Genomic DNA, 24,804 nt, shown 5'->3' on the forward strand with positions numbered 1-24,804 from the left:
TAGCCTATTTGACTAGGCCTCCCGGTCAGATATCTCTTCCACCTCAGAACTGAATGCCCAGTAAAAGGAAATAGAGGATGCCCAAAGGTTCAAAGCTTTGGATATTGTTTGCCAGTGTAGATCTTCACTTACCCTTTCTTCCCTGGTGCAAGGCGGTGCCATTTTGTGGTATGCCTCAGGTGCCAAAATGTATTGGGCTGCCTCCGGTGGGGTGCTGTGTGTGTGTGGAATCAGCTGGCTGGCTGGCAAAGAAGAGGGCATGGCCTTAGCAGCCCAGGAGACTTCACAATGCCCATAAGCAGTGATTTTTCTGGGGGTGCTCAAGGAGTACCAGCACCTTTCCCCCCCAAAAAATGTTTAAAGTGTGGCACTTACTGTAACAACTTCCTGGTGAGTATCTGCACTTTTTTTCCTATATAAAAAAGCACTGTTCCTAACTGGCTGACAAGTGTGCAGGAGAGGCTAGCTGTAGGAGAAGATCAGGAAGAGAGAGGAAAGCGGGTAGTTCTATCGATGTGTCTCACATACTTAGGGTAAGATTGCCATACGTCTGGAAGTTCCCAGACATAGCTGGTATTTGGTCCTTTTTAGCAGCGTCTGGAGGGGACACAGGTGGCGCTGTGGGTTAAACCACAGAGCCTAGGACTTGCCGATCAGAAGGTCGGCAGTTCGAATCCTCGCGACGGGATGAACTCCCGTTGCTCGGTCCCTGCTCCTGCCAACCTAGCAGTTCGAAAGCACGTCAAAGTGCAAATAGATAAATAGGTACCGCTCCAGCGGGAAGGTAAACGGCGTTTCCGTGCGCTGCTCTGGTTCACCAGAAGCGGCTTAGTCATGCTGGCCACATGACCCAGAAGCTGTACACTGGCTCCCTCGGCCAATAAAGCGAGATGAGCACCACAACCCCAGAATTGGTCATGACTGGACCTAATGGTCAGGGGTGCCTTTACCTTTACCTAGCAGCGTCTGGGTGGAAATCACTGAAATGTCCAGGAAATGTCCTGGAAAATCTAGATGCATGGCAGCCCATGTCGGAAGTGTAGATTTTGGTGAATTTTATTAAAAATGGATATTGCTTAAAAAAGCAACAACTTTGCCAAAAAAAAGGTCAACAACTTTTGTGTCCGGATTCTCACTTTTTGAAATCCTCTGTTTGCTCCATTGATCTCCTTCTCTTTCTTTTGGCCGCCTCCAAAAGAAATGAACAAAAGCATATTGGAGAACACGCACACAGACAGTCATGAGAACCATTGAGTTGTCTGGATATGTCATTTCCTGGCTCACCCTGAAAAGTGGCGTATGACAGTCCTGCAGTATAGGTCACAGTGCATACTGCTGTTTTGGCTCATTATGCTCTCTTTCATGGAGACAGACGAACAGACAGGGCTGCTGACTGCTTTTTGCCCAGAAGTGCTCTTATATTTGCTGTAGGGGAATGGCAGTAATAATATTATAAGTTTATCATTTACCATAATTTTTGCTCTATAAGACTCCCTTTTTCCCTCCTAAAAAGTAAGGGGAAATGTGTGTGCGTCTTATGGAGTGAATGCAGGCTGCACAGCTATCCCAGAAGCCAGAACAGCAAGAGGGATTGCTGCTTTCACTACGTAGCGATCCCTCTTGCTGTTCTGGCTTCTGAGATTCAGAATATTTTTTTTCTTGTTTTCCTCCTCCAAAAACTAGGTGTGTCTTGTGGTCTGGTGCATCTTATAGAGCGAAAAATACAGTATATGATGCCCATCTGACATTGGGTGCACCCGGCTGCTCTGGGTGGCTCCCAACAAAATACAAGGTATGACCGGAAAGTTCGGTGAACGGTCACAGAAATCGGACAGCGAAAAATATCCGAACATACAATCCGCATCGGAAACCCATGAAATGCTCACAATTGTGTACTGAGATGAAGCTGTAACTCGAAAGACAGCGTATGAGTGGTTTAGATGTTTCCATGAACGGCGGCAAACCATCGAAGATGACCCTCCGTCTGACGAGCAGGACGGCGGCAAATGGCAACAGAGTTCATGAGTTATTGATGCAGGATCGGCGTTTCTCTGTCCGAATGATGGCAGAAGAATTGCAGGTTCACATTATATCGTTACTGAGGTTACTGAGTTGTCCCACCCTCCATATTCTCCCGATCCGGCTCCAACGGATTTCTTTATTTTTCCAAAACTGAAATCTGCACTGAAAGGGCACAGATTTTCCAAGATTCCATACGTCCAAGCTGCTATGATGAGGGAACTAAAAACAGTACGAAAAGAGGACTTCTCCAGAAGTTTCCCACAGTTCTATGAATGTTGTCAATGGTGCATTTTATCAAAAGGTGCCTACTTTGAAGGCCTGTAATACAGGGGTCAGCAACCTGCGGCCTATGGGCCACAAGCGCCCCATGGGGGTCGTTTAAACGGCCCACAAGCCACCCCCAAACTGAGCCACCCGCTTGGCGAGTCCCCACGTGCTGTGCTAAACCGTTGCAGCGCGGAGCGGGGACTCGCATCCGCAGCACCAGAAATCACATCTACGCAGGTGCCGGAAATCACATCTGCGCAGACACGATCCGGCCCACAGAACGATCTCCATGGGAGTGAACCAGCCCAGGCGAGGTAAACCTTGCTGACCCTTGCTGTAAGGTATGTATGTTTGAATATTTCTCGCTGCCCGATTTCTGTGACCATTCAGCGAACTTTCTGGTCACACCTTGTATTAAAAACACAATAAAACATCAGCCATTAAAAACATCCCTGAACAGAATTGCCTTCAGATGTATTCTAAAAGCTATTGATCCGTCTGACATCTGATGGGAGGGCGTTTCACAGAATGGGCACCATTACCTGTAGAGAGAGAGAGAACCCTTCAGGGGCAGAGTACAAAACTTTTAAAACACAAAGTATTTTTCCTATTTGCCCACCCCCCAAAAGTAGCCATCCTGCTTTTTGCCACCCCCATAATTCCCTCTTCTACAAAACTGTTAAAGGTACAAGATGCCCGCTCTCCTTTTCCTCTGATCACCTGGAAGTCAGGGAACAGTAGGAAATAGACATGGATAGTTAAAAACCTAAAAGGGGGCCCCAGCTTGCAGTTAAAATTATGCTAAGTGTTTGAGATGTTGAAAAACCGCTGTCCGTTTGTGTGCTTCTGTAGACCTGCTCAGAAAGGAGCTAAGCTGCTTCCTTAAAAATGCTCGCTTTTGGAGAAGCTTACATGCCTGCAAATAAAAATCAGACCTGTAACCAGAAATTTTATGGTGAGGGAGCCTAAGGATACACTGGGGGGCCATTGTAAGTCAATATGAAACAGCAAAAACCTAAATATACATCTGATATGTTTAAATTCACTTTTTATTACTTTAAATTGAATTACGTTTTAAGTGCCAGGTGCCCAAGGAATCCATCTAAGCCCTAAATTCTTGAATGACCACAAAATGGTTCCATTCAAATGAGGGAGGATGCCTCAGTCCACCGATGCCTTATCTGACCAAGCTGTTTTTGCACTTTGCAAACATAAAGGGACAGTGCTAACGTTCCATCCAGCTATACGCAGAAGCAGAAATATATCATTTCGGATTCCTTTTCAGCATTTGCATATGAAAAGAGCTGGGGCTTTCAGCTAAAGGAGAGCAAACAAGAAGGATAATAGGATCGGGCATGAACTTGGAACTAGAGCATATCATCCAGCTATGGCTTTTATTCAGTTGTAAAATGCCTAAAGTTTTCTTTGGTGACTGGGTTTGCAAGAGGCTAGCCTATGCAGTTAAAGCTCTGGTTTTCCCAGTAGTGATGTATGGAAGTGAGAGCTGGACCATAAAGAAGGCTGATCGCCGAAGAATGGATGCTTTTGAATTATGGTGCTGGAGGAGACTCTTGAGAGTCCCATGGACTGCAAGAAGATCCAACCTCTCCATTCTGAAGGAAATCAGCCCTGAGTGCTCACTGGAAGGACAGATCGTGAAGCTGAGGCTCCAAGACTTTGGCCACCTCAGGAGAAGAGAAGACTCCCTGGAAAAGACCTTGATGTTGGGAAAGATGGAGGGCACAAGGAGAAGGGGACAACAGAGGATGAGATGGTTGGACAGTGTTCTCGAAGCTACCAGCATAAGGGAGGCAGTGGAAGACAGGAGTGCCTGGCGTGCTCTGATCCAGGGGGGGTCACGAAGAGTCGGACACGACTAAACGACTAAACAAAAACAACAGCCTATGGAGTTCTATGAAACCCCAAAAGGGCACAAAGGCAAGATTTGGTTCAGATCTTGATTCCGTGTTTCAGAAAGGGGGTCTTAGTCCAAATCTGATGCATGCTTTGGAAACCAAAGGCTTCACATGTCTCCCCTCTGACTAGCATGAAGAAATGGACTTTAACTTTTTAACTTTTGCATGGAATTCACAGGCTTAGTAGCTCCTTGTAAGCCTACCAAATATCACACAAATATGCACAGAAGTTTCTGTACTGTAGGAGTGGGGATCTTACAGCCCTCCAGCTGTTATTGGAATACAACTCCCATCATTTCTGACCACTGGATATCCTGGCTGAGGCTGATAATTTCTAAAGGGTCCTCACCCCGCTTTACAGCTTCAGTGTTGGGGGATTCATTTTTTTAAAGCACATACACAAAAATGAACAGGCAGATGCCTACATACAATGCTTTCTTTCTTAAAAAGAATGTTTAGGGGTACTCTCATTTTGACTCAAGAAAATCACCATTTTATAATTCAGATTGCGAAAAATAAATACAGTAAATGGACAAAAGTACAAAGATTCACAAAATGTTTAGGAGTATGTGTACCTTTGCAGAATTGAATGAAATTTGCAGGTGTGGTTGCTCTTTTTTCATAATGATAAGTGTTGCGGGGTGTTATGCAAGGGGAGTGAAAGTTTCATCCAATTTTTTAGGGCAAATGTTGTGGAGGTGCCCCTGTGTAAGCAACCTGCAAAATTTCAGATGAGGGATTAGGAAACTATAATGGATGAAAAACTGAGTATTTTCACCAGCTGTCTTCATCTTTCTGAAAATCTGTGTGATTTGGAAGTATAAAAAAGGACCCCTGTAAAAAGCTAGAGCTGTTAGTTACAAAATGACAATCCTCCTCCTCCTAATAATAATAATAATAATAATAATAATAATAAAATATATTATTTATACCACGCCTATCTGGCTGGGTTTCCCCAGCCACTCTGGGTGGCTCCCTTCATCATCATCTTCATCATCATAAAATATCAAACATTAAAAATTTCCCTAAACAGGGCTCCCTTCAGATGTCTTCTAAAAGTCAGATAGTTGTTTCTTTCCTTGACATCTGATGGGAGGGCGTTCCACAGGACAGGCGCCACTACTGAGAAGGCCCTCTGCCTGGTTCCCTGCAACCTCACTTCTCGCAGTGAGGGAACTGCCAGAAGGCCCTCGGAGCTGGACCTCAGTGTCCTGGCTGAACAATGGGGCTGGAGATGCTCCTTCAGGTATACTGGGTCGAGGCCATTTAGGGCTTTAAAGTTCAGCACCAACACTTTGAATTGTGCTCGGAATGTCCATGCCTGACATTTTCCATCTATGGAGACCTTGGAGAGTAAACGTAACCATTTTTGAAAGGCAGTCTGAGGCTGCCTGATTCTGTTTGCACCCACCAAATCTCCAAGACAGACCCGAGGCATCAAGAGCTTCTTTCTTGAAGTCTTGCTTCAGCTTAAACAAAGCCTGAATCACTCTAAGGCAGCCCTCATTTTGGAGTCAGGTTTTGTATGAAGTGGATGCACATCGTTAAAAAATGAGGACTAGTCTCCTGTCATTTAATTCCAGGAGCTTTGCTCAATTTGGGCAGGGTGTGTGTCAAAAGTATCCCAACGAAACAAAAAGGTGCAGAAGTGCCAGAACAATTTAGGAAAGGGGGGAATTTTATTTTTATTTTTCTTTGTTTAAAACTTTAAAAATATGTTTTAAAGCTGGCAGCATGCCTGATGACTTTTGTTGGTGTTTCAGAGGGCTCCTAATGCACTGGTTCCACTTTGGAAGCAAAATAAGGTAAACATCTCTATTCTTGATAGAATGGTATAAGCCTCCCGCTACACACGTCAAGCACTGGCATAGTTAATCATTTGGAAAACACCTCATAAACGGAACAGACATTCAGATCAAACAGGCATATGAAGAAGAAGAAGAAGAAAAACCCTTGGTTGCTTTTGCTATACTGAGCCACTGCTATCAGTCAGTCATAACTTTTGAACTTTGCTTACACACCCCCCCCCCCATCGTCTAGGCTCCTTCTTTGGCCACCACCTGGACCCCCAGATGCTTATATTTCTACCCAGGTGGCCTTGAGTAACGTTTGCAGTGGAATTTGCTTCATTTACCAGCGTGGGGGCATTGGGTGGTTTTGTGATGCTGTGAACAGGACACCTCTAGCAATAGACAAATCTGCCAACCACGTCAATTCCTTATTGAATCCATTCCACGAAGCACATTAATGGAGGACGACAAGATAGATTCAGGTTCCTGGTTACAGAGCTGCTGCACCCAGAGGCCCTGAACACCACCCACCCAAGATGTTCTGGCAGCGCTAGGTGCACAGATTATCACCATCCTGAAGAGTCATTTCAGAATACAAATCCCTTAACGGCCCCAATCTGCAAGATGCTTTTGCAGCTTAGCGTGGTTACAGAGCACAACTTTCTTTCTTTTTATTGCTCTTAGATGTAGAAGAGGGAAAAGCCATTACTCACTCTCCAGGATACAGCACTTAAATGCCTGGAGTTGTTGAAGGGGTCTGGTCAGCATCAGCCGATTTTTCATTTCCTTTCAATGGGGACAGTGTGGTGCTCTGGAATCCCCAGAGCCGGGCAGCATGAATGCAGGTATTGAATTTTCTGGGAAGAGACAATTAGCGCCAAACATGTGACAGAGACATGTTCTTGTTAAACTCCCATTCATTTGAAAAGGGCTTAAACAGAAGTTCGTTATCTCTGCTACTTGTCCCTAGCCTTCGAGACCGGCGAAGTGGTTGGGCATAGGAAGTGCAAATGTAAAATCTTTGTCTTAGAATTGTTCGGTTATTTGCTTTCTCCTGAGAGTTGTCAGTGCTCGGTGTCTGCAGACATCATTAAGCGTTCAGGTTGTCAGTTCATGCAAACTTCACCGTGCAACACAGAGGCACGCTGGCTAAGGCAGGGGTGGGGAAGTTCTGGCCCACAGGTCTAATTACACCCCGCAGGAGTTCTAATTTGCCCCACAAGTCTGCTTTCCTGATGCTATGATCACCTATCCCACCCCTGACATAATCTGTCTCTAAGCACCCAGCAGCTGACGGAGTGATCCAGTCAATGTCCGTTTCCATCTCAGCATTCCATAGTGCAACTGGGGACTCAAGCAAAGTGCCCGCCATGACAACTGTTATGTACTGAAGTTCTCACCCTGGGCCAGCAGGGGGATACTGTAGATAGTTCAGGTCCACATATGCAAATAAAGGATCGAAAGTGACGTTCAGTGATTGGATAGTTACAGAAAATGGTTCCTGTTGCGTTCTAGTGGAGCTCTATATAAGCAGGCTGGCTGAACCCTCCAGTTCAGTTCTGTTCTGGCCTGTGAATAAACAAGAGCTGTTTGAAGAATCGCTGTGTCGTCTGATATGTTCACCCACAACTTAACACTGGCGACGAAGGTGGGATCGATGGACATCAGAGCACAGCCAGATGCGGCCACTTTCTGAGCTGAATCACTGAACGCCAGATTTAGATGAAGAGAGGCCCTCGGCTACTCCACTTGTGAGGCCCTCCCCATCCCCCACCCTCACAACTAGAAGGAAATGGAAGAGGGTTATAAACAAAATTGAGTGAAGCCTGGGATGATGACGGGTATTTAAAATTCTAAAATTCACAATTTCTCCTCTAAAGGACATAAGATATTATTGTTAAATACCACGGTGATTTTTAAAAATGCATAAAATGAACACTGAAAAACTTTTGCAATAACTGAACTTGGTAAACCTTTTGTGGCTGGGCAGGCCTGGAACGAGTTCCCATGTCTTGTTCCTCTCTAAGGAGTCAAGTTCAGCCTTCATGGTATTTAACCAGGGCTCAGCATCCTCTGAGGTTAAACTTTGGACCTCTTGGAAGCTTCTCTGAGCTACTAACAACAGCTGTATCTGCTACGACTGTTTTAGCAAACTCTTCAGCATACCTTTTGGGTGGTTTACCCTTTGTGGCCCTTTCAGATCTGCGTACTATACACAAGTCTTCCATGCTAGGCTTCTCCTCTTTAGGAGAATGGTGGGCAGGCTGGGTCGTCCTCTTATATACCTGCGGGGATTGGCAAGGCATCTGACCCGCACCTGAATCTCATAGCTCTCCTGTAGCTGCCTCTGAGTAGTTATAATTTAACTCTTGGGGGAAATAATTAGCATCACACGTCATGTGCATGGAAGTTGCAGAACCATTTAACCCACCCTGGAACTTTTCTTTATTAGTGCCACTTTGTTTTGTACGATCCCTTGCAAATGAAGGAAAACAACTTTTCTGCTTGTATATGTTGATAATATAATTTTGGTTACTGAGGACAAACAAGATTGTACAAAAACAAGATTGGGTGCAGGCCTGGCCAGGACATAGGCATCCTGACTGTGACAAAGGTGACCTGTGTGCTTGCTTGCTTGCTTGATTAACAGCTGTTAGGAACTTCAAGGTCCCTTCTCTCCCTTCTTATGGTCTTTGTACTGGACCTGGAGACTCCAATAGAGAGCATTCCATGTCAAGAAGGAGGGCAAGTGGGCACTCTATCAAATGACAGGGCAGGCGTTACATTGAGCAGGGTCTTTTCACTGGTGGTGCCCATTGTATGCTTCTCTCTCTTCCCAGACCTGCTCTCTTTTGCCCTGTATTTTGGAGCTTTATAATTTAGGAAGTCTTTGGAAGAAGTGGTTGACAAATCTTATCAGTTGCTGACGTATGAGCAGATTTTATTTGCTGCTATTCTGTGCTTCTGGTGCACCAGGGTTTACACCAGTGTAATAGAGTTGGCCAGGATGCCAGAAGGGATACAGTTTACGAGCTTTCTCCATTATCTGCACAGCAGGGGGTGTTCAGTCAACAGTGCAAAGGCTGAGCTGAAGCATTCTCTGCTGGTTACCTGCTTTCAGCAATAGGGATCGCTGTATGGTAGTACCCAATTGGTTAGCTGTCAGACTCTAGAGCTCCCTATTGGTGGCTCTTAGGTAATTCACAAAATACAGAGTCCATTCATAAAATACAGTGTTCATTCATAAAGCAGTAACATAAATCTCCATTGCTACATATTGGGTGTACGTTTCAGTGGTTGAATGTATAGGTTTATGGCCATGCTGTAGTGTAGTGCTTATGCGACTGTGAATAAAAGGTGGCTGGGCTCATTGTCTCGGGGTTTGGGGGGGAAGAGGTGACAAAACTGATTTCCAATAAGTGCCCCCCTTTATTTCCATAACAAGTCCTTGAGTCTGTACTCTGAATGGTGACACCAGGGACCTAGAAGGTGCAGGGCTTGTCAGTCCAACCCCTGTATAGTCATCAGGGCTGACCTTAAGGCAATTGGAGCAATTGGGCCAAACTGGGCCCCACGGGCTGCTCCTAAGGGGGCCCCTGCACCAGGACAATCTAGATGGATTTTATTTATATCTATAAGATTTTGCAGACTTTGGCTGTGAACTGGGGCCCTAAAAAAAATTAAAAATCAAGTTGTGCCCCATTGGCTAGCCCTGAGTCTAATAGTTGCTGGGCCTGAGATGCCCTGCCCTTGCATGAAGTCTTTGGTTTACAATTTTGGGAGAGGGAAGACTGCAGCTCTGGGGAGCGGGCAGGGTGGCGAGGCCCCGTAGATTTGGAGGCCCTAGGCTTCAGCCTACTTAGCCTATACATAAATCCAGCACTGCCTGGGAGGTTCTGGTTGACTGCTGTCGATCGCAGGCTCCTTTTCCATTGCTTTTGCCAAAGAGCAGCTGGCCCCGCCCTCTCTCCCCGCCCTCCATTTTTGCATGATCGCTGGAACGTAAGACAGAGTTTTTGCTGTGAGGCAGATTGTTTCTATAGTGATATTTTGGTGAGGGACTAATCCCCTTCCCCATTTACTGTAGTGTGACAACTTTGGCCTGAACACCCCCCCCCCCATGGAACTTTCCTCTCTAAAAAACAACAACTTTGACCTGAACCCCCCCCCCCAAAGGGGGTAGATCACTGCCAGTCCCCCCACCCCCATGAGTAGATCACAGTGTCTTGGGAGTTGGACGTCCCTGATCTAAAGCATTCAGGAACCTCTCCAGTTCCAAAGGTTTCTGGATGCAGACCATCCTAATAGGTCCCCTACCCCTGAAGGAGGGAGGAACTGCCACCGCCAATCTAAACCTCACCAGGAAGTGATCTATCAATGACAACTGGGTTATTTGAGCATCACTACCACTAATACTGGGGCACTTTCCCTAGAGGCCAGATCCAACTTACCGAGGATACTAGACATTGAAATACCAAAGAAAGCCTCAATGGTATTTTATTATGTGACTGCAGTGGCAACGATTCTCTATGCACAGAAATGGAAAAAGGAGAGAACACCCTCAAAGGAATAACGGTTGATGAAAATCTTGGAACAGAGATGGCAAAACTGGTGGCACTGATAAGAGACACAAATTTAGAATCCTTTAAAGAAGACTGGACACCCTTCCTAGTCTATTTTAAAAGTCATTTCCCATATGTGAAGAACACGGTGAAGTCTGAAGTGTAAGAAAATAGCAGAATATATTAAGAAACATTTTAAAGAGGATGAAATTAGATAAAACAGAACCTTAAAATGCAATTGTATGTAATTTGGGTTATAAACATCAATGTTGGGTGAGTGGAAAGTCACCAGTTTTGTTGAATTGGAATATAACTGTTGAGTAACAAATGTAACTTTCAATATGAAAAAATGAAAAAATATTATAATATATATATGAACAAATTAAAGGAAATCTGTTGTGATGAAATATCATGTGGAGTTTGGCAGAATATTTTGAGAGCCATGGACACTTGTGTCTGTCCAAAGTGCAGGAGATGCAGAAATTTGTGTGGAGGGAAATAAAGATGTCAGCTGTGCATTTGCATCCATGTCGAAGGGTTATTAAAACCACAAAGTGCACAGCTGGCTCTCTATGATCTCATGCAAAGTTCCTTCTCACCCTTCTACTGGAAGGGACCAATTGCATCTGGGACTTCCTAAGTGCAAAATATGAACATACCGTGTACCATCATCTCATGCACAAACACAATGCTGTGGTGTCACATTGAGAAAGCATTATCTTTTCTATGATAGAGAACCCCATTTTCAGGGACAGGAGGGCCATCATGATTGATGAGGCTGGAGGCTGTGTTAGAGCCGGCTGGAGCTATTTGTTTTGACAATAAACCATCCTTTTTAATTAACTACGCTTACTGTGTGATAAAGCCGGGGACTGGACTCGTGACACCAGAGTTAGAGGTGTGTCAACAGATTGTGAAGAGTTTGAAGAGGACCTCTCCAAACTGAGTAAATGTGCTATAAAATAGGAAATGCAGTTCAGTGTAAACAAGTGTAAAGTGATGCACATCAGGAGAAAAATAATAATATTAATTTCACATATACGCTCATGGAGTCTGAACTGACAGTGATCTTGGGGTCAATGGAGATTCAAATTCCATGCTAGGAATAATCAGGAATGGAAAATGAAACGGCTGATATCATAACGCCATTATGCAAATCTATGGTGCGACCACATTCAGAATACTAACTCATCACAGACCTATTTCCATACCTGGAAATTAATCAATCTTACACTGTGAATTGCAACCACAACTGTGATGCTTTACTGGTCTGGAAGAAGAAGGTCAAGAATTAACCTAGTGACCAGCAACCAGCACTTCGCTGCCTACTCAGTTGTTGCCAAATTTCTACACATTCACACCGCTTGGTGGGCATTTATGTTTTTATTATTACATTTCCACCCCTCCATCTTTCCTCCAAGGAGTTCAAAGTGGTGTACATTCTCCCCTGCTCAATTTTATCCTCTCAACAAACCTGGCCCCAAGTCACCCAGTGAACTTCACAGCCAAGTGGGAATTTGAACCCTGTTCTCCCAGGTCCAAGTCCATAAACCTCTATGCCACTCAAACCCCTACGCCACTCTTGCCTTTAAAGCTCATTGACTTGACCGACATATCGTGAGATAAGCTACTGAGCCTCCTGTGTCCTTCGGACTTAAAGCATTCCCCCTCTTCATGTGATTCAGTGGCTACCCAGAGAACAAAGGGCAAAGCCTGCACTGAATTGCTACACCCCGACAATGGTTAATCTGTATTAGTAAAGGTAAAGGGACCCCTGACCATTAGGTCCAGTCGTGACCGACTCTGGGGTTGCGGCACTCATCTAGCTTTATTGGCCAAGGGAGCCAGCGTACAGCTTCCGGGTCATGTGGCCAGCATGACTAAGCCGCTTCTGGTAAACCAGAGCAGCGCATGGAAATGCTGTTTACCTTCCCGCCGGTGTGGTACCTATTTATTTACTTGCACTTTGATGTGCTTTCGAACTGCTAGGTTGGCAGGAGCTGGGACCGAGCAGCGGGAGCTCATCCCGTCACGGGGATTTGACCCACCGACCTTCTGATTGGCAAGTCCTAGGCTCTGTGGTTTAACCCACAGCGCCACCTGCGTCCTGATGTAGCTTAGTTTATTTCTAATTTGGTTAGGCACTAGGGTTGGGAAGCTCACCCACCCCTACTTTAGGTTATGCATGCATCCGTAGATTTGCTCAGGATGTGGCAACGGATTTGGAGCTGAAATACAGAAGACCTGTTTTCCAAAAGGTTTCATCAGGATTGAAAAGGTCCTTTTTGCAGCAATTTTAGGCAGGGTTTTTAAAAAATCAAACTGCGGGGGGGGGGTATTCATCTATTCATCTACATAGTTGTGCTGGCTGTTTTCTGCTGCAAGAGTGGTATTGACTGTGCATAAAATAGCCATATCTATATGTCAGGAGTTCAGCTTATACTAGAGTAGGACTCTGGTAGAGACACATGCCCGACTGGCATGTTCCCTCCCTCCTGGTCGATCGTTTGGGAGCTTCAAAAGCTTTCTTCAGCCCAAACATCACAGCGACTGATGCCAACAGACACAGGCACACTTAGGGATCCACAGAATCTTCGCAGCTTGTGTAACAGACCTTAGCAACTCAGCATTTTGGCTAATCTACTTTATTTACACATAAACACACACGGAGCACTGCAACATGGCTCCCTCTCTCTCTAGCATCAGACAGCAAAGAGAAAGAACAAAGGACAATAGTCCCACTTCACGGAACACAGTAACACAAACATCCTGTTTCCGTCACTTCCCACTCTGTGGAGTCAAAACATATAATGTCATGTGAAAGACAAAAATCCCATGACTGCAATCATGGAGCAGGAATTCTAACACTATACACACATGCATATATAAATACACTGGTTCCTTGGGTTACATACTCTTCAGGTTACATACTGTCAGGGGTTCAGGAGCAGAGGCACAGGAAAGGGAGGAAATAGAGAGCGAGGGGGAGGAGTCCGAAGGAAATGTTAGCGATGACAGCGGTCCGAGGTCTCTGAGTCTTTCCAGCGAATCGGAAGATTCACAGAAAGGGGCTCCCATGGTCAGAGCAAGGGGAGTGCCTAGGGGGACACCCCAGGAAGAAGGGGCCAGAGGGGACTCAGAGAGCAGCAGTTGGAAATCAGGACCAGCGTCCACACCAGAGTGCAGTAGGGGGGAGGAGTCCCAGGCATCGGGATCAGGCGGCGCACTGCCAGTGGGAGGACATGAGTCAGGATTGGCCACGCCTCCATCGGGGAGCGAGGAAACGGTCGAGAGGAAGGTTGAAGGCTGGGCGCGCGCGCCAAGTTCAAATGTACAGGAGGGCGGCGCAGTTGGCAGCCCGGATAGGGAGCCAGGTCCCAAAGCCCGCCGAAAAGAGGGGGAGGAGTCAGGGGGGTCAACGTCAGCGTCAGAAGAATCCAGGAAGGAAGGGACCCCGGGGGGTAGCAGGACCCAGAGGAGAAAGGAGAGACGGAAGAGGTGGAGTAAGGCTAGAATCTTAAACTGGTGTACAGGGGGCGGAGACTCAGATGGAGCTTCGCCGATCTAACCCCTAGACGTAGAGCTGGGGCGCTGCGGCTTGAAAATGGAAACTGTACTTCAATAAAGACTTTTGTACATTACTGCCGGCTTGCGTTGGTCCTCTGTGAGCTGGGACCTGGAGCCAGCTCTGACAGTAAGCTCCATCTCCAAAAGTTTTGCACCAAAAACCTCGTAACGTGAGTGGACGCAGCGAGGGAAGAAGATTGGTGCTTCGCGAGCTCACAAAAGTCAGGCAAGATAACTACAGAACAGCAACTAGCAGCCCTGCAAGATGCAGTGACACAACTCAACGCGGAGGTACTCGCATCCAGGAAAAGGGAAGAGGAAGCGGCTGCCGCCTGCAGGGATCTCCAAGCCAGGTTGGAAGTGCTTGCTAAGCAGGGGCAACCGGGACCCAAATCAGAGGGGATTGGGCTGGGGAAAAGAGGAGGCAGCCTGGTATCTCATTTCGATGGGAATTTGCAGCAGTACCCTAACTTCCGAGCAGACGTGCTGTTTGCGCTGGAACTGCTGGATAAAGACTTTAGAGATGAGCAAGAGAAGGTGGGGTTTATCTTGTCCCATTTGCATGGGGAAGCTAAAGGGTGGCTGCGCAATCTGTGGAGAGATAAGGATCCGGCGCTCCAAAATGCGGATGCATTCATTAAAGCGATGGATTCGTGTTTTTTATCAAATATAGACATTGATATCGCCAGAAAAGACATACATGGGCTCAAACAAGGCAGAGCCAGTGTAAGGCAGTACCATTCCCGCTTTTTTGCATTAGTCCATGCGCTGGGATGGGAGAAGGATTCTGCCCCAGCCAGAGACCTTTTTGGGGAAGGCTTGAATGCAAATGTGAAAGATGAGATTGCAAGGGGGGAGAGACCAAAGAGCACTCAGGAGGTTGTCCGGCGGGCGCTGCAAATTGGGGTGCGTCTGGAAGAACGTCCATGGAACAGAGAAGAAGGACGTTGGGGACGTACGCCAGTGAGAGCACCTCCCCTCTTTCCCAAGGATGCAGCGCGTGCGCAATCCACACCTCCGCAGGGAGGGGGAGAGGAACCGATGGAGATTGGAGGCGCCAGGGCTCAGTCAGCAACCAGAGCCCTAACACCGGGAGCAGTCAAAGCGAAGCCTCCTAGAGGGAACAGGAAGTGCTACATCTGCGACAGTGCTCAGCACATGGCGAAAGAGTGTCCCCAGAGGCTCCACAAGCACACTGCAGCCTCAGCAACAGTAACAGACGCAACTCAGCAGAGAGAACCACAGCAGGGAAACGACAGAGTCTGGCTGGAGGAAGAGGCACTGGGGCCCAGCCAGACAAGTCAATGAAGCCGTCCCCAGAGATTTTGCAGCCCACAGACCCCCTCCCGCCCAAACCAGTGGTGCAGCTCACAGCATCGCTCCAACTACCCAATGGACTCACTATGGAAGTGCCGATTACCATTGACTCTGGTAGTAACGCAGACTTCATAGGACTGGATTTCATTCAAGAGCACAACATAGCACTCCTGCCAGCCACGCTGCCTCTGAAGGTTGTCACGGTGGATGGCAGGGAATTGCTGGGGGGGCAGGTGGTGCAGCAAACGCCTCCGATGGTGATGCAAATTGGGAATCACCGAGAAGTCATCAGCTTCAATGTCACCCAACTGTCGGACACGCCTATAGTATTAGGCATGAGTTGGCTGCACAGGCACAGCCCAGCATTGGCGTGGTACCAGCGACAACTGACCTTCGGCTCCTCATACTGTGCGGAACATTGCATTCTGCCTAGCCCGGAAGGGGAAGAGGATGACCCGCAGCTACAATTGGGCAAGCTGCAAGCAGTGCCACTCAAGTACGCAGCGTTTTTGGAGGTTTTCTGCGAGAAGGAAGCGGACAAGCTGCCTCCCCACAGGTCCTATGACTGCAAGATTGACCTCCTGCCAGGGGCGACGCTGCCAACCGGGAAACTGTATTCCATGTCTGAAGACGAGCTGCAGGAACTCAGGGAGTTCATAGACCTCAACTTGAAGCGCGGTTTCATCCAGGAGTCGAAGGCAGTGGGGGGCAGTCCTGTATTCTTTGTGAAGAAGAAGGACACGCCCCAAAAAAGGCTTGTGGTGGACTATAGAATTTTGAACTCGAAAACCAAGCCCACAGCCTTTCCCATGCCCAAGATAGATGACCTGCTCGCAACGGTGAGGAAAGGACGCGTTTTCACAAAGTTGGATCTGCGAGGGGCGTACAACCTGATTCGCATACGGGAGGGCGACGAATGGAAGACTGCCATGTTCACGCCCCTGGGCACCTATGAATACAGAGTTATGCCCTTTGGATTACAAAATGGCTCCCACTGTTTTCAAGCCTTCATGCATCACGTATTGGCGGGTCTCCTCTACAAGAAATGCGTCTGCTTCCTGGACGACATCCTGATATTTTCAGAATCAGAGGAGACCCACGAGGGAGACGTCAAGGAAGTTCTGCAGAGACTGCAGGAGCACAGGCTGTACGCCAAGCTGGAGAAGTGCCAGTTCGACATGAAGGAGGTAGATTTCCTGGGCTACAAGTTGTCGGACAAGGGGCTCGCCATGGACAGCGCCAAGGTTCGCTCAGTGTTGGACTGGAAGAGCCCGCGCAATCGGAAGGAGGTCCAGCGGTTTGTCGGTTTCGCCAACTTTTACCGCAAGTTCATCAAGGGGTTCACGATGCAGACGGTGGCCATTACCGACACGCTCAGCTCCAAGAAGAAGAAGTTCATCTGGACGGAGCAAGTGGAGCAGTCCTTTCAGAAACTCAAGCGTCTCTTCTCGTCCGAAGAGCAGCTACTGCATGTGAATCCCAGCAGACCGATGAGGGTTGAAACGGACGCCTCAGACAGAGCCGTGGGAGCAGTACTGTTGCAGCAAGACCCGCATGGGGACTGGAGACCGTGTGCCTTCTACTCCAGGAAGCTCAGCAAGTCAGAGCAGAACTACACCATCTGGGACAGGGAGTTGCTGGCCATTCATGCAGCATTCAAGGCGTGGCGGCACTTCCTCATTGGAGCCAAACACACAGTGCAGGTCCGCACGGACCATAAAAACCTGGAGTACTGGCGCACGGCAAGGTTCCTGAACCAGAGGCACATACGATGGGCGGAGTTCTTTGCGGATTTCGACTTCAGGATAGAGTACATCCCAGGCGACAACAACATCATGGCGGATGCACTGTCCAGAAAGCCGCAATACCTCGAGGAGGCGGCACCAGCAGCGGCCAAGCACATTTTCGCACCGAAAGCGTGGGCGTGCGCTTCAGCAACCGTGGACCTGGATGCTGTACGTCGAGCACTGCAGGAGGACCCCTTCGCACAAGCCAAGATGGAGGAGGTGCAAAGGGGCACGGCGGAGGACGACGAGTTCCAGATACGCGACGGATTGCTCATCCGCAGAGGGGCCCTCTACGTACCGGGAGACGACCTCCGCGCGAAAGTACTGCAGCAGTTGCACGACGCACCCACCGCCGGGCACTTTGGCAAAGAGAAGACGGTAGAATTAGTAGCCAGAGATTTTTGGTGGCCCAAGATGCGGGGGGAAGTCGCGGATTACGTCTCGAGGTGCGACACCTGCCAAAGGGCCAAGTCAGTGCACAAACCGCCGGCGGGACTGCTCGAACTGCTGCAGACACCGCTCGAACCGTGGGAGAGGGTGGCCCTGGACTTTGTCACGGATCTACCCAGCTCGAGGGGCAAGACGGCAGTGCTAGTGGTGGTGGACATGTTCACCAAAATGGCCCACTTCATTCCGTGCGCGAAGGTGGCCACGGCGGAACAGACCGCCAAACTGTTCATAGACCACGTGTTCAGGGTTCACGGTCTGCCACGGTCTATCCTGTCCGACCGGGGGCGACAGTTCATCTCGAACTTCTGGCAGAAGCTGATGGGTTTCCTGAACGTCAAGATCAACCTAGCGTCGGCGAGACACCCGCAGACGAACGGACAAGCGGAGCGAGTCAACGCCATCATGCAGCAGTACCTGCGATGCTACGCAAATCAGCAGCCGGCAACATGGGTGGACTACCTGCCGCTCGCTGAGTTCGCCTACAACAACACGAAGCACGTGTCCACGGGGGTGACACCGTTCTTCGCCAACAACGGGAGGCATCCCAGAACCTTCCCGGGATTAGCGAGAGCGGGGGAGGGGGAGCCACAGGCAGCGGAAGCCTTAGCATCAGAGTTGCAGGAGGTTCACGAACAGCTTCGGAGGCAGTTAGAACTAGCAAAGCACGCATACAAACTGCAGGCTGACAAGCACAGAAGGGTTGGGGAAGACATACAGGTGGGAGACTGGGTTTGGTTAGCAGCCCAGGCAGTGCCGGCCAGATCGTTAGCGAAGAAGAAGCTAGGGCATAAGCAGCTAGGACCTTACCAAGTCGAGGCACAGGTCAATCCAGTGGCCTTCCGGTTGACACTGCCGGAGGGATCCAGAATGCACCCAGTTTTCCATAGATCAGTGCTCACGCCCTACAAAGCACCTCATAGATTTCAGGAGCCAGGCACGGCACCAGACCCGTTCAGGGAGACGCCCACAAGGGGGGGGTCGCCAAGGCGGGAACCCGTCAACGAAGTCACAGAGATTTTAGACTCGAGATGGGGGGAAGAGGGAGTAGAATATCTTCTTGCCAGAGAAGGTACCCCGGCCAGCGCCAACAGTTGGGTGCCAGACTATGCCTTGGACGAACCTCTTCTCAAGGACGAGTTTCATGCCCTTTTCCCACACAGGCCCATGCCAGCCGAGTATTTCGACGACTGGCTTTTCACACCCACATTTTCAGCCAGCACATTCCAGGGGTTCACCTCGGACGAGGAACCGGCACTAGAAACACGTTCCCCGGAGGGATCACCCTCGGGGTCTGCCTCAGACCGTTCCTATTGGTGGGACGATCGACCAGAGGAGCAGTGGCGCAGGAAGTGGCTGGGGGGTCCTTGGCAGGCAACGTCCCCGGAGGAGACCGGGGGAGAGACGGACATGGACGTGTTGGGGGAGGACCTTGGGTTCGAGCACGGCGGCAAAGAGATGGAAGCAGAGGAAATTGAGGTCGGCGAGAGCACGGAGGACGAGCCGGACTTATCCGGCTGGATGCACGCCACGGGGGACGAACTGTATCCGGCACTCACCCCCACAACGACGGAGCACCCAGTACCCACACCTGAAGGAGGGGAGGGGGGAAGGGGGGGCTTCGAGGGGGGGATGGATGTCAGGGGTTCAGGAGCAGAGGCACAGGAAAGGGAGGAAATAGAGAGCGAGGGGGAGGAGTCCGAAGGAAATGTTAGCGATGACAGCGGTCCGAGGTCTCTGAGTCTTTCCAGCGAATCGGAAGATTCACAGAAAGGGGCTCCCATGGTCAGAGCAAGGGGAGTGCCTAGGGGGACACCCCAGGAAGAAGGGGCCAGAGGGGACTCAGAGAGCAGCAGTTGGAAATCAGGACCAGCGTCCACACCAGAGTGCAGTAGGGGGGAGGAGTCCCAGGCATCGGGATCAGGCGGCGCACTGCCAGTGGGAGGACATGAGTCAGGATTGGCCACGCCTCCATCGGGGAGCGAGGAAACGGTCGAGAGGAAGGTTGAAGGCTGGGCGCGCGCGCCAAGTTCAAATGTACAGGAGGGCGGCGCAGTTGGCAGCCCGGATAGGGAGCCAGGTCCCAAAGCCCGCCGAAAAGAGGGGGAGGAGTCAGGGGGGTCAACGTCAGCGTCAGAAGAATCCAGGAAGGAAGGGACCCCGGGGGGTAGCAGGACCCAGAGGAGAAAGGAGAGACGGAAGAGGTGGAGTAAGGCTAGAATCTTAAACTGGTGTACAGGGGGCGGAGACTCAGATGGAGCTTCGCCGATCTAACCCCTAGACGTAGAGCTGGGGCGCTGCGGCTTGAAAATGGAAACTGTACTTCAATAAAGACTTTTGTACATTACTGCCGGCTAGCGTTGGTCCTCTGTGAGCTGGGACCTGGAGCCAGCTCTGACACATACGCTTCAGGTTACAAACTCTGCTAACCCAGAAATATTACCTGGGGTTAAGAACTTTGCTTCAGGATAAGAACAGAAATCACGCTCCGGCAACGCGGCGGCAGCAGCAGGAGGCCCCATTAGCTAAAGTGGTGCTTCAGGTTAAGAACAGTTTCAGGTTAAGAACAGACCTCCAGAACGAATTAAGTTCTTAACCCGAGGTACCACTGTAAGTGTAATAAAGGATACAGGCATGAGAAGCCAACCAGTCCTGGGCAATCGAGATATAAAAGGAGTTTCTCCTTGTCCTGTCTTTTTCCCATTCCCCACATCAGCACATCAACTGTTTAGGGACACCATATCCATCTGGGGAGTCTCACTTTCCTTGTCTTCTGAGCCAGCCACATCTGCTGTCCATCCCACCCACCCCAGCCACTTTTCTCCCTGCAGACCACCTCCTGATTCCCCCAGCAATGGAGCCCCCCCCCCGAGTCCTTCCCTCCTGCTATCAGCAGCTTAGTCTGGGCAGTATCTTGGTCAACCGGGAACCAACCCAACACCACCTGCCCTGTTGGAACTGCTATTGCTTTAGCTTGTATTTGGCTTGTCTAAACAGGCAACCGGCCAGCCAGCCACTTCCTTCTTGCCAAGTTTCCTCCCGGTGGGATCACGGCTGGAGTTAAGGACTGTCCTTCCAATCTCCTCAGGTGACTGTGATTTGCTCGAATGGGCCTTGTTCTTTCTCATAAGGTTCCCATTGTTGCTCACGCCACAGACAAGGAATCTAACCGAAAAACTAACAGACAAGAAGTGCTCGCCTGCAGGGACCATGGTGCAGAAATGGCTTGAAAGTCTCCTGTTGTCAGCATGCTCTTTAGAACTATCAGCACCACGGCATATCCTTAGCCTCAGAGAGATAATTCCTACCCCCCTACTGAGCATGCTAGAGCCGGCTCTCATGAGCTGCTTTTTGTTTCCATCCTGAGTTCAGCATTGCTCAGTTTAGATGGGATCTACAGCTCTAGGAATAGACTCCTGTCATGTACAGTATGTGCAAGGCTATTCCCCCTGCCTAATCTCAGCTAATTGGCGACAGAAGCCCTGGCATTAGGTGCAGAGGTGTGAATGATATTAGCAAAAGAATATGAAAAGTCATTAACGTTTGTGCTGACTGAAGGACAGGTGGGACCCATTAGATGACACGGCCACCCTCTTGAGATCGTGCCTCTTGCACACAGCTTTGCAGATGGAAGTTTCGCGAGGTGCATTTCATTCACCCTGACCAAATTGTTGTGGGTAATACAGATTATGAGGGACGCCAGAGTTGGCCACAACTGGACCTAATGGTCAGGGGTCCCTCTACCTTTTTAAGCTACACCGGGGGGGGGGGACACCTGGGAAAACGTGTCAAAGGCTCATAATGTTGTCTGAGTTAATCCAACTCCAAATCAACCTTGCCACCCATTTGCACATACCCATTTTCATGATGTCAGGCTCAGAGGATGAGGGTCAGGGTGAGGATGAGCTGGCTATCGAACCACCGCTGGGTTGAGATGCTGTGCCAGAGCTTTTAAGAGGCCAGATGATGCTACCTGACTCTCCTGCAGTTCTGGATCGAGCCTAGGGTGGCCACCTGGGTTGCTGGCAGATCTCTTGGCAAAACCACTGCCTGGATTTTAAAGCGCAAAGGGGAAAATGCATTTTAAATCTAGCTGTGCTGCTGCAAGCCAATGGTTTTACGGATGCCTCCGCAGCAGCAGTTAGCCCAGGTTGGCTGGCTGCCATTTAGGAAGGGGAAATGGAACTATGCCGCGCAATTATGTTCCTTTCCCAGTTCCCCGGTTCCACTTTCAAATTAGCAACGGGCCTGGCCAGCGATCCTAGCCCAGAGGAGAGTGTGGTCATTCAGCAAGGGCTGGTGGGGGGAGTGGTCAGGGCAGCAAAGAGACTCTCTTACCCAGGGTCCTCTCAAACCTGGCAGTGCTTGTGGCAGGGGGAAAAATTACATATACTCAAAGCCATTTAGTCTGCCAGGCTCTGTTCATGTCCCTTCATCAGCACAGCCTTCTCACCTGCAGCATCTGGACTGTGGAACTCACTGCTTCATGAAATCCATCTGAGTACTTATTTATATACTTCAGGCATCAACTTAAAGATGACGCCTGATGCATATTTGATAAAAATGCCTTCTGAAGTTGAATTATCTGTGGTTTAAGCTTTCGCTGCTGGTTATCTGCTTTTGTTTTAATTGTTTACCTGAGTTGATGTCAGAACTGGTCTCAGAATTGGTCTGATGGCCCCCAAGCCAGGGCTTTTGAGGAAACCTTTGCTTGCCTTGTCTGGATTGGCTTAGGGTTTCGTGGCCCCCATGACAACGATGGTGCTGTCTCAAAAATAGACTGGTTCCACTTGTGGCAGGCCACACCTATGGTATTATGTTTTCCACTGGGCAGGTAACAGGCTGTTATTAAGATTGAGGTTATGTGCACATTCTCTGTGAGGCCTGGTAGATCTGCACCATGGCTGGTTTTTATGCACATTAACCATTCAAATTACATTATTCCTAATATACAGACCATCACTGAAGATCACTAGGGACTCAGCTATATAGCTGCAAATAAAACGCTTTAAGTATGTTTTAAGTGCAATGTATGTGACACCAGATGGCGACAGTGAGCCTTCTGGAAAATTCTATGTATTTTTAAAAAATGCAGTTTCAGAACGGTTTTTATATGTGTGTAGATTCCACCTAGTGCTCACATGGAAACCAACTTTCTTGCATAACAAGCTAACAAGCAAGTTGTTGCAGAGCTTGGGACCAAGTTTAATTATTGCGAAATTCTCCAGCATTCCTAGTCAAGAGCATAAATTTGTCCTCCCAGGCTACCTGAGTTCTGCATCTTAGCCCATTTTTAACTGCTTCTTTGTGGCTCATTTTATTACGATGGATTTGTTTTGCTGTGCTACACTCATTTTTATTACATGGATTTAATTGTCCGTATTTTACTGTGAATTGTCCTGGGAGTCATTTGGCTGAAAGGCAGTATGCAAACAAACATGCAAGGTAAATATTGTTGTTGTTTCTTTAACTGTTATTTTATTCCTTTGTTTTTAAAACTTGTAATTCATCCTTTGTCCTCAAGACTCCAAGGTGGATTACAACAGCAAACATAGAAAACAATCAACATTGTTGTTGTTTTTTAATGTAAAATACCAGCTATACAATGAAAATGTAAGCAAGCTGCCTATTTCCTGAGACCTTGGAATCCCTCTCTATTAAAGAGACAAGCTGTCCGGAAGGTCCTGCGTGTAAACGAAAAGGTGCAGGATATAAATTATACTGTATAAGAGCCTAGCTACACTTTGTGCTTCATCACATAAAAGGAAGCCGTATATAAAGCTGGACTCTGCTGCTGAGAATTTTTAAAAGCTGCCCCAGAGACAGGCAGAGAAAGCTGGGAAGGGATCTTGAGAATGAGAGGAGAGTGTTGCTTGTAATGACTGCCAGATCCTCTTCATTAGACTATATACAAGGTCTTCTATCTTTTCTTTACACTAGGCATTACCTCTTATATTTTTGGACTGGGGTGTGTGTGTGTGTGTGTGTGTGTGTGTGTGTGTGTGTGTGTAATGCAGAGATCATTATTTCAGCTGGAAGTTTTTTCACCTCATTGCAGCATTACCCTTGGAACAATAATCGCCCCTGCCAATCTGACCCAGGTCCATCTATAACCGGTAACAGAATATTTTTGTGTGTGTGCTGTCAGCTGGTAATATTTTGCTTCTCAGTGAAGCAGGCACTGGATACCTCTCTGCGATCCAACTTGCACATTCCCATTAAAGCCAAATTTGCCTCCATGGCAACATCTGTGTTATGCTGAGTCTAGTATCTCTCTGTGTTTTCAGAGCTAGACTCATCTATCATCGAAGACAGAAGGTTGGAACACGGTCGCTACTGCTGTTGCTTTGGGTCCCGGCTTAAAGGGGAGGGGGGTGTTCGAAACTTGACTAAGGTCCAAAAACATCCAAGAGATGTGGTTACCTTGCCCAGATGTAGCCGTTCTGCTCCTTGAACTCTGTGGTTCTTGTCGGGTGGCAAGTCTCCCTGAAAGATGCCTGGAATAAATGACACCCTATAATTCCACTTCCAGCCACTGAGTGAATGGTGGATTTACCCATAATCAGGGCCAATTCAGACGTAACATTTTACTCCATGGGAGAACTTTTAAAAAATTATTCCTCTGGACGAATATAAATAGAAAACATGAGCAGGAGCCAGCAGGAATCTAATATCCTGCTCACAAATCCTTCCTGGAAAATCAATGTGGATTTTCAGTTCTGATGTAATGTTTACCCAATGCAGACCTCTAAAGGAATACTTCCAAAATCACTTCTCCTTAGGAGAAGAAAACCTGACATGAGAATTGGTTCGATCCTGTGTATTTTCCTTTAGAGAGGTAACATGCAATTCAGTTCAAAGGGCCTTGCAAGCGTCTAAATGTTCACCGCTATCTCAGCGTAGGAATCATTCTGCTACCTGGCTTCTTCCATACCCACTCAGGGTGCAAAAGCATTTCTGTCATAACTACAAAACGAAAATAGCCACTAGTGTAATAGAACCTGCATGCTGTTGTCAAAAACAAGCACTCGTATTGTAGCTAATGTTTGGCAGCCGGCCTCAGAGTCAAAGGCCACAAGGGGCCTCCTGCAGGGAATTCCGGGATTTGCTCTCCGAGTACATACACCAT

General features: G+C 48.3%; 1 long non-coding RNA gene across 1 annotated transcript; it reads right to left on the minus strand.

Annotated features, from left to right (window-relative positions):
• Positions 1-23,277: 23,277 nt before the first annotated feature.
• LOC308466486 lies at positions 23,278-24,599 on the minus strand. The gene is made up of 3 exons (XR_013980844.1): positions 24,563-24,599; positions 24,099-24,172; positions 23,278-23,359 (listed from the first exon to the last, which is right to left on the minus strand). It is a non-coding gene; the product is annotated as an uncharacterized lncRNA (long non-coding RNA).
• Positions 24,600-24,804: the final 205 nt, after the last annotated feature.

The sequence above is a fragment of the Podarcis pityusensis genome (assembly GCF_964106645.2).
Source record: "Podarcis pityusensis genome assembly, chromosome: 17".
Classification (NCBI taxonomy): Eukaryota; Metazoa; Chordata; class Lepidosauria; order Squamata; family Lacertidae; genus Podarcis; species Podarcis pityusensis.